Source organism: Nanorana parkeri, unplaced genomic scaffold (genome assembly GCF_000935625.1).
Source record: "Nanorana parkeri isolate BGI_ZX_2015 unplaced genomic scaffold, ASM93562v1 scaffold56, whole genome shotgun sequence".
Classification (NCBI taxonomy): domain Eukaryota; kingdom Metazoa; phylum Chordata; class Amphibia; order Anura; family Dicroglossidae; genus Nanorana; species Nanorana parkeri.
In genome coordinates this window covers 957210-966652 of record NW_017306324.1, presented here as the reverse complement: position 1 = coordinate 966652, position 9443 = coordinate 957210, and positions in this window count along the sequence as shown.

Genomic DNA, 9443 nt, shown 5'->3' with positions numbered 1-9443 from the left:
CCCCCTCCAGACCTTGTACCACCAGCACCGCAGGCAGCAGAAAGACTAGGCACACCTCTGGGTACAGTGACATAGAATCCTAACCTTTCGGTTACTTGCTCCGTCTATAGGCCCTTTTACAGCCATGCGTATGTGCAATTTCTGCATGCATTTATCCTTTTTGTGATGCATGTCAGTGCGCTTTCTCCACATCTAGGCATGTCAATTTTATTTAATTTATCATGCAGAATGAGGGAGAAACATCCAGACATGTAAATCAGTGTAAGTAGTGTAAGTAATTGAAATTGACTTGGTATCAGCCTCTCACAATCCACCGCACAGCAGAACTCAGACTGAGAAAAGGAGAAGCAGCACAAGTATGCTGATAGGAGGAGAGAGCATAATGACAGTTAAATGAGCTCATCCATCTGCTGCTTCTTCTTTACTGTCCAGTCACATGCTGGGGAGGGACAAGACCAGTACTGCAGAAGACAAAAAAAAATCAGGTCCCCGGCCTTGTGCTGTGCAGAGCTGAGCAAATCTCAAGACTGGATAGAAATCCAAATCCTTTAGCAGGTAAAAATCCAAATCCTTTAGCAGGTAAAACAGCTCGCTTATATGAATGTCATTGTGATGGGTACCAGGCCCTATATTCTAGAAATCTGCAGTGCAGTGATGTACTCTAGCCACATATGTAGGAGTGGGAATTCTACTGGAATACACTGGAAAGGTGTGACTGTGAATGGGCACTTGGGGCAGAATGTTTCAGCACTATATAAAGTCGATGTAAACCCGAACAATGAACTTCTCTGATTTGCTCCGTGTGGGACTGTTAAACATACCAGTAAAAGCATTTTGTTGTATCTGTTCGATAAATGCATAAAATATAAATGTCTACCCATTGACCCTGCGAGAAATCTAGTGAGCTAATAACAGTGTAGCAGAGGCGGAGAGCACAGGAAGTTTTCAGCTGGTATTGTTCCAAGGTCTCAGTCTCTGTGTCCTAACAAACCTCCTGCCTTGGGGTGACAGTGCTGCCCCTCCATAGGTTACAGTAAGGGCTTGTTCACACCAACTGCGGTACGTTCCAGAGCGCGAGCTGCTGGAACGGGCCGCAATCACTCACAAAACTTCCCCCTGCTTTCTGGGGCGGGAGGGGGCGTAGCGGTGCATTGAAGTCAATGGCACCGCAGCCACGCACCCGCTTGCAGTGCAATCGGACGCGTGGCAAAACATTGCCTGCGTTCCGTTCCACTGCCAACGCAAAAAAAGAGTAATAGCCGCCCTTTCCCACCCCAGAAAGCAGGGGGAAGTTTTGTGAGTGATTGCGGTGCGTTCCAGCAGCTCCCGCTCTGGAATACACCGCAATTGGTGTGAACAAGCCCTAAGTAAGCATTGTCACTATCATCCCCCCCATCCACCCTGCGCATTCCGTGAATACACTGAGTGTAATATGCCGCATTTTCGCCAATAAATAGACGCATTTGTATTGCATCTGGAGTGCCAGTGTCCATATTTCTCTTTGCGCATGATAACAGTTGCAATCTGTTGATCACCACTGCACCCACTTAAATCTGTATGGAAAAAGCGCTCAGGAGTGCGATGGGTTCAATGACTGTTCCGTGAATACATGTCACGTGATCATGCCCGTGCGCGTTAGTGTGCTGCGTTTCCCACGTGTGCCCATTAAGTTCAGTGGGGCCTGAACGCACTACAAATGCAGCAAAAAAGCTCATGTCGCAGATTTTGCGACATGCATTGCATGTTTTTTGCTTCAGTGTTTGAATGCACGCAATAGTGGCGTAAGAACACACTTCTTGCTGGGGTGCTATTAGAAATGAATGGCAACGCATTTGTGCGTTTTGCAGTGTTTCTTTGATGTACGGTTTTGTGCGCGTTTGGCGTGCGTTCACAGAATGCGCAGGTGTGAATGCGGGCTAAGACAAAAAGGGTTTTACTAGCAGGATCACCAGGGGAAAATAATCTTAAAAAAGAAAACTAATGCAGCCACCCAGGGCTGCCATCAGGGGGGTACAGCTGATACCCATGTAAGGGGCCCTGGCAGCCTTGGAGGCCTGGGCCCCTCAGCCTATTGAGAGCGGAGGAGATGGAGGAGGCCGGTACCCAGCAGCACCTGTCTGGCAACAGAGGAGGCCGGGCCCTAGCAGCGCCAGTCCGGGGGTGGAGGAGGCCGGGGCCCAACAGCGCCGGTTCAGCGATGAAGGAGGCCGGGGCACAGCAGCAGGTAAGAGGAGCTGCGTGTGCAGGGAAAGGGACCCTAACCAGCCCACCTGAAACCCTGCAGAGCCCACCATAGAGAGTCTCAGATGGGCTGTGCAGGATCTATGGTGGGCTCTGCAGGGTCACTTTTAGGAGGGCTGTGTGGGGTCTTGGGTGGGCTCTGAAGGATCTCAGATGGGCTCTGCGGGGCCTCTGGTGGGTCCAGAGCCAAGCGCATTATTAAGTCCTGTGTCCAATTCATATACTGTTCTGCATTGCTGTATAATGTATTGCTGGGATTTGTAGTCCCCCTACAGCCAGTGACATTCTGCATTAGAGTGTAAGCTCCACTGTACAGAAACTAATGTGACTGGCTCAGCGTTCTCTGTACAGCATTGTGGTATAAGTCAGAGCTATGTAAATGTATAATTATAGTGTAAGACTTTGGGGGGACCACAAGTGCCAGCATGCCATTGGCAGCTTGAGGAGGCGCTAGCCATGTAGGCTGTATGGGGCCCAATGATTTCTAATGGCGGCCCTGCAGCCACCCCATCTGAGGACTGGAGAACTGTCAATATATAAAAAATTAATTTTTAGACACACGAGAGTTGAAGCAGTTTTACCCGTTTTCTCCCCTTCCCATCAATACCGGGGCGTGGCCGCCTGCATCCAGCACCTTCCGGCTGCAGGAACCCTACTGACAAGTTTTTGACACCGTTTCTCAGCTGGGTGAGCTGAGCGCACAACCTGGTGACTATCTGCTTTGCTTCTACATGCTGAAAATGTGGGTCATTTCGACTCCACCCTGGCTCCTGTTGTTGACACTTCGATGGTATAACCAGCTGACGCACGCGGGATCTCAATAGGTGAAAAGCAATTTGCCGTGGTGCAGTCCAGCCTTGAAGGAGAACTATGAGGTGAGTGCTTTTCACTCACCTCATAGTTCTAGCGAACCTGTGACAATGAGACTGTCACAGGTCGGCTCAGTAGATCGGGAGGTGAGCGAACACATACCGGCATTCGATCACCTCTCCATCCTGTCACGGCTCTCTGCGTGTTGGATTCCGCCCTCCCCGCTCCGATCCGCCAGCGCTGACTGGCGGATCGGACGGGGAGGGGGCGGGTACAGCTGGCTCTGCCTCTAGATAGGCAGAGTCAGCTGTCACTCACGCAGCTGGGCGGATCTCGACATCGATGTCGGGATCCTCTCCGGCATCTCAGTATACCGCGAGCTGTAGCTCGCGGTATACTGAGCCTAGGGTGACGGGAGGACGCCAGTTTGTGTCCTCCCGTTACCCTAAGGAGAACTATGGGGAAAAGCCCTGACCCCATAGTTCTCCTTTAACCTACTTTACCCTACGCCACCTAAGTGTGGCGTAGGGTTGCCACCTGTCCAGAATTCACCCGGACGGTCCAGGTTTTGAATGCTGTGTCCAGGTTTCATGGCAGCAGAAACCCAGACACAAGATGTCAGGCAGACAGAGGCAACCAAAATTAAGAAAGTCTGAAAATAGTCTCAACTGTGATATTTACATACGAATGGGCGGTGCTATTTACATATGAATAAGCCACTACTCATTCTCCCCAAAAAATGTCTAGGCGTCGCTAGAGTGTCCGGGTTTTGCTCGAAGAAAAGGTGGCAACCCTAGTGTGGCGTTGGGTTTGACCGGGCGGTACAGGCAAGCCTGGGTATATAAACAGGTCCAGATGCAATATTGATTTCTTGCTTTCCTCCTCCTCGGGCCAACGCTGAACCGCAGAATTGATGCAACAGGTGTCACCTCCCCACCTGTCCTCCCTGAGCCGGGCTGTCAGCTGCGGCCAGCAGCACATGCGTTCCCGTAACGGAGATGGTGTGGCTGGACCTGTGCTAACAGTGGCTAAGAATAGAAATGACAGTATCCCATTACATGCTGGGCTGCAGGCCCCTACGCTGTATGTCACCGGTTCTTCCACAGGGGTTACTTCCAATCAGGGCAATGGACATTTCTGCTCCTTGCAGTAAGTTCACCAAAACAGAGATTTCACACAAAAAATTAATTGTTAATTAAACGGATATCAGTAAGCATCTTTATTTATGTGAAGCGGAGTTAGCATCAGATATATATATTTTCATGTGAAAGTAGAACTCAAGCCAAAACCTTTTTTTTTTGTTTGTTTTGGAGGGTTATAACGCCTGTCAGCTGTTTGTTTTGCCATCTATGCCACAATGGGGAGATTTCTTCACTTCCTGTCCTATAGATCCAAGAGGAAGTGAGAAGAAATCACTGGGTTACGAAAACTAGTGTCCCCAATAGGGGATTTGCCATCACTTCCTGTCCTTTAGATCTAAGAGGAAATCCATCCAATGAGTGGGAAATCCCTGGGTTATGAGAGCTAGTGTCCCCAATGGCAGATTTCCCATCTCTTCCTGTTCTGGTGACAACCCAAAATGTCTTATTTTCATATAGGTATTTATATAGCACCAACAATTCACACTGCACAGGAGGAGCTTACAATCTATAGGCCCTATCTCACATGCATACATACAAGGGCCAATTTAGACAGGAGCCAATTAACCTTCCAGCATGTCTTTGGAGTGTGGAAGGAAACAGGAGTACCTGGAGGAAAGCCACATAAGCACAGGGACAACATGCAAATTCCATGCAGATAGTGACCTGGACGGGATTTGAACCAGTGACCTCCAGCCCAGCGCTGCAAGGCAGAAGCGCTAACCACCACGCCACTGTGCTGCTTTTTGTTGTTAGTGATTTCCCCTCACAAGCCCTAACAATCTATCTAGCAGGCGACATTCACCTCTCTCTCCAAAACTAAATAAAAAAGTTTGGGCTGGAGTTCCATTTCAAAATCTAATCCTATATATCAGATCATAGCAGTTCCTTCCTGCAGTCTGAAGACAAGCACCACTTTCTCAAAGTTGAATCACCACAAACAGATTTAATTTTTTGCAAAACAGACCAGACTTGTGTCTATATAGGATCCGCAGGGGTGGGCCGATCCAAAAATGGGTGTGGTCATGTCACACACAAAAAGGCAGAGTGGTTTAAAGGCACATTGGTAGGATAATGTATCACTTGCCCCTCCCCTTTTAGATTGTAAGCCCTCAGTGGCAGGGCCCTCCTTACCATCTTGTCTAGAATTGTATTGTGATTGTAATGTCTTCCTTATATTGTAAAGCGCTGCGCAAACTGTTGGCGTTATATAAATCTTGTATAATAATAATAATAATAATAAAGTACGAGCCTCTTTGAACTTTTATTTTATTCCTCTTGTTATTTCATTTTATTTTGGTTGTCACATGTTTGAGGCAGAGAACATTTTCTCAATCTGTGATACACTAATGCAGCCACCTAATCTACGCTGCAATTTTTTATGTGTGTGTGTTTATATGTAGTTATGGTTTTTCTCTTCCTGCCATGTCTGTGGGACAGAAAGTGTGCTGGAAACTCCCCAACGGGGATATAGACAGCCCAGACTTGTAGCTTCGTGGGATCCGCAGGGGTGGACCCATCAAAAAAATGGGTGTGGTCATGGTCAATTAGATGCAGTGGTTTAAAGGCGCAGTGGTAGGATAAAGCACAGGCCTCGTTGCACTTTTATCATTTTATTCCACCATCATGGCTGTCACATGTTTATCACAAAGAACATTCTTTCTCTACGACTTGAGTTTACAAAGAAATCTGAGATTATGCGGCAGAGAAAAAGCATTCAAAGCCTCTTTAGATCTTGTGGCAGTTTCATTATCTCCCTGGCCTGGGGGTGATGGTAAAAAAAGAAGTAGCCTTTGGTATAATAAGGAGCTGCTTTCAAACTTGTTCAAACCCATTATTTTATCACACAAGCAATCCATGTTAGCGCTACACTAAAAAGATAGCAAAAGAAACATAGAAAAGGTCAAAGGTGAACACTATAAAAGTTCTTGTGATGGTAATACATACAGTGATGCGGTCATTAGAGGGTTACTTTACTGTGCGTTTATGAGCGGCTTCGGTTACAAAGTGGTTTTTAATCGGGGGCCATTTTTGTAAATGTGTACTGAAAGGAATTCCATGGGCTTCAGTCCTCTGTGAATAGCTCTTCGCCCCGCCTACTTGTGTCTGGGTGCATTGTAGACATGTGACATTCGTTTTGTTCCGAGTCCAAATTCGAGCGAATTTTCCGAAATTCGGGCACATCCGAATTTCCGAATCCCAATGCATCCGTATGTGTCCGAATCCGAATGTCCGTTTCCGAATTTCGGATCCAGTACGAATTACGTTCAAAAATGAAACTGAATCGGACATGTGACTTTTCTGGCCAATCAGATGTGTTTTTCGGTTTAATGCACCCGACTGGGTCTGAACACGAATTTTCGTTATGGCAACATTCGAGCTATATACAGTAAATACATATAATACTAAAGCTGAGGCTCCCAGACCCGAATGGTTTCAGGAGCTCCCGAAGGCAATTCGGAAATTCGGATCCCAAATGCCATTCGGGGTCTAGGAGCCATATACATATTTTACTCAAGCTGAAGCTCCTAGACCTGAAAGCCATTCGGGATCCGAATTTCCGATTTGCATTCGGGAGCTCTCGAATGCCATTCGGGTACCGGAGCCTCAGCTTAAGGCTAGGTTCACACCTGCACTACACCGCACGACACCCAAGACGCGCGTCCTGGGATCGTACGGTCCTGTACAATGCAGGCAGCGACTGCCGGATGGCCCCATTGATTTCAATGGGGTGACATCCGCGCAATTGCAGATCAAAAGTACCTTCTTTTTGAGATACACGGTCCGCCCGGCGCGACTGGGGTGCCATTAAAAAATAATGGCACCCACAGCGACATTGGTTCACACCTAGGCGACTCCTGACTTAGCGGCAATCCGTGCGGTGAGGTGTCGCCTAGGTGTGAACCTAGCTTTAGTAATATATGTATATGGCTCCCCGAATGCAATTCGGAAATTCGGATCCCGAATGCCATTCGGGTCTGGGAGATTCAGCTTCAGTAATAATATCTGTATATGGGTTTTCTGTGGTAGTCACAACGAATATTCGCAAACTCATCCGAAACTAACAAAATTCGGATTTCGTCCAAATCTGAAACTGAATTGAATTTCGGATCCGAATCCCGAAATAACGAAATATCCGAACCGAACTTTACCGCAGCTTACATGTCCAGTGCATTGAATGGATGTGAGAAAAAAAAGATATAGGCCTGTAACGGGAAGTGACCACCCCTGCTCTATGGGTGTAGCCAAACTTCGGCCTCCACAGCTGTTGCGGAACTACAAGTCCCATGAGGCATTGCAAGACTCTTACAGCCACGGGTGTGAGTCCCAGAGGCAGAGGCATGATGTAATTTGTCATTTTTGGAGGGCTGAAGTTTAGCTAACATGGTTCTCTATAGTATTAGCCTGCACTTCTCCTCTGGGTGCTACATAAAAGATTATTTAGGGAGGGGAAGAGGAGCTGGACCGGCACAGACAGTAATAAGGCACACCCAGAAGAGGAGAGGGCTATGGCTTGTAAGGGGGAGGGGGCTGTACTAGGGAATTGACTCTTCCTGAAAAATTATAATGTGCTAGCAAGGTCAAGTGCAGACTGCAAGTGTATCAATGGTATATGGCGAAGAAAAAATGTTGCACGTAAGCATTTAAATGACTTGAATTTTTTTTTTTGGCTGATCTCTTCTGGCCCCTTCAGCCACTTCCTGTCTACATGCACTCGCTCCTATGCTGATTGCACATGATTGCTCTGGACTGGCTCCCTGATGGCGGCAATGGTGGACCATGCCTGAGCAATGTGCATTGGCATGGCCATGTGTAGCCTCCACCAGGGGAAAGAAGGTGACAACACAGGAACAATCAGGAGACCGTTGTCACCCCATAGAAGTTCCTGCACATAGACCTTCATATCAGGATCTCTGGGTATTATTTTAATGAATGTTGCAGGTTTTAAAAAAAAAGAAATTTACTTTTGGAATGACATTAACATGTTAAAGCTCATAGGCGATTATAGTGATCGGGTTTCCATCTACTTTAAATCCGTAAATTAGAACAATTTGAGCTTCCTGCACAGGAAACCTGGAAGACACGGCAGACATTTGTCTGACACCGGGACAGAGCCATGGCAGTCCTATTTCTTGGAAAGTGAGGTGGTCAGACACGTTATGGAAAAGAGGAAACCCTTCCCTCCGAATACTTGTCTGCAGACACTCAGAAATACAATAAATTAAATAAAGAGACACCAGAGGCATGACTTTTGGGGAAATCTTAAGAGGCGGGAATTCCTTACAGCCATCCATTACAATAATAGGAAAGCAATGTTCAGTGCGGGGGAACAAAAGCTACAAAATACAATGGATAGAATGACTATTCCAGAAATAAAAGGCCATTGTGTAAACTGATAGGGGAACATGGATGCATCGTCCACTGGATTCTTGTATCATCTGAGACTCCAGCAGTGAGACCTCTACATGGAGTTCCCAGCTCCGCCCACTTGCTACAGTCATGAAATAAGAGAAGGATGGAAGGAGAAGGAGAGTGGGATAGAGAGAAAGAATGAGAAAGAGACGGGGTGGAGAGAGAATGAGTTAGGAGCGGAAACTAAAGACAGAGAAAGAGAGGACAGAGGAAGAGTAAAGCTGGCCATACCAGGATCGAATTCTGGCCATTTCCTGCTGAACCATTCGAAATTTGATCTGCCGGCACCACCCAGCATGACAAAAGTCAATTCTTCAATCAACATTTGTCGAAGGAGCTGGGTGGAAAATGGCCGGCTGAACAGCGACTGAAGTCAATCAGCATCAGTCACTGTTCAGGTATTCTGAGAGAGAGAGAGAGAGAGAGGAGAGAGACGGAGAAATAGAGAGAAGGGGAAAGAGACAAAAAAGGAAAGAGAGAGAGAGAAATAGAGAGAAGGGGGGAGAGAGAGAAAGGAGAGGGGGAGAAATAGAGAGAGAGAACAGATGGAGAAGAGAGAGAAAGAAAGGTAGGGAGGGAGAGAGAGCGTGAATAAAGGGGAGAGGTATAAATTGAGAGAAAATGAGAGAGAGGAAGAGAGAGAGAGAGGGAGAGAGAGGGAGGAGAGAGAAAAGATGGAGAAGAGAGAGAGAGAGAAGTGGGGGGAGAGAGCGAATAAAGGGGAGAGGTATAAATTAAGAGAAAATTAGAGAAAGAGGGGGGAGAGAGGGAGAGGGGAGAGAGGAGAGAGAAAGAGGGAAAGAGAAGAGAGGAGAGGGAGAGAGAGAGGGAGGGAGAGAG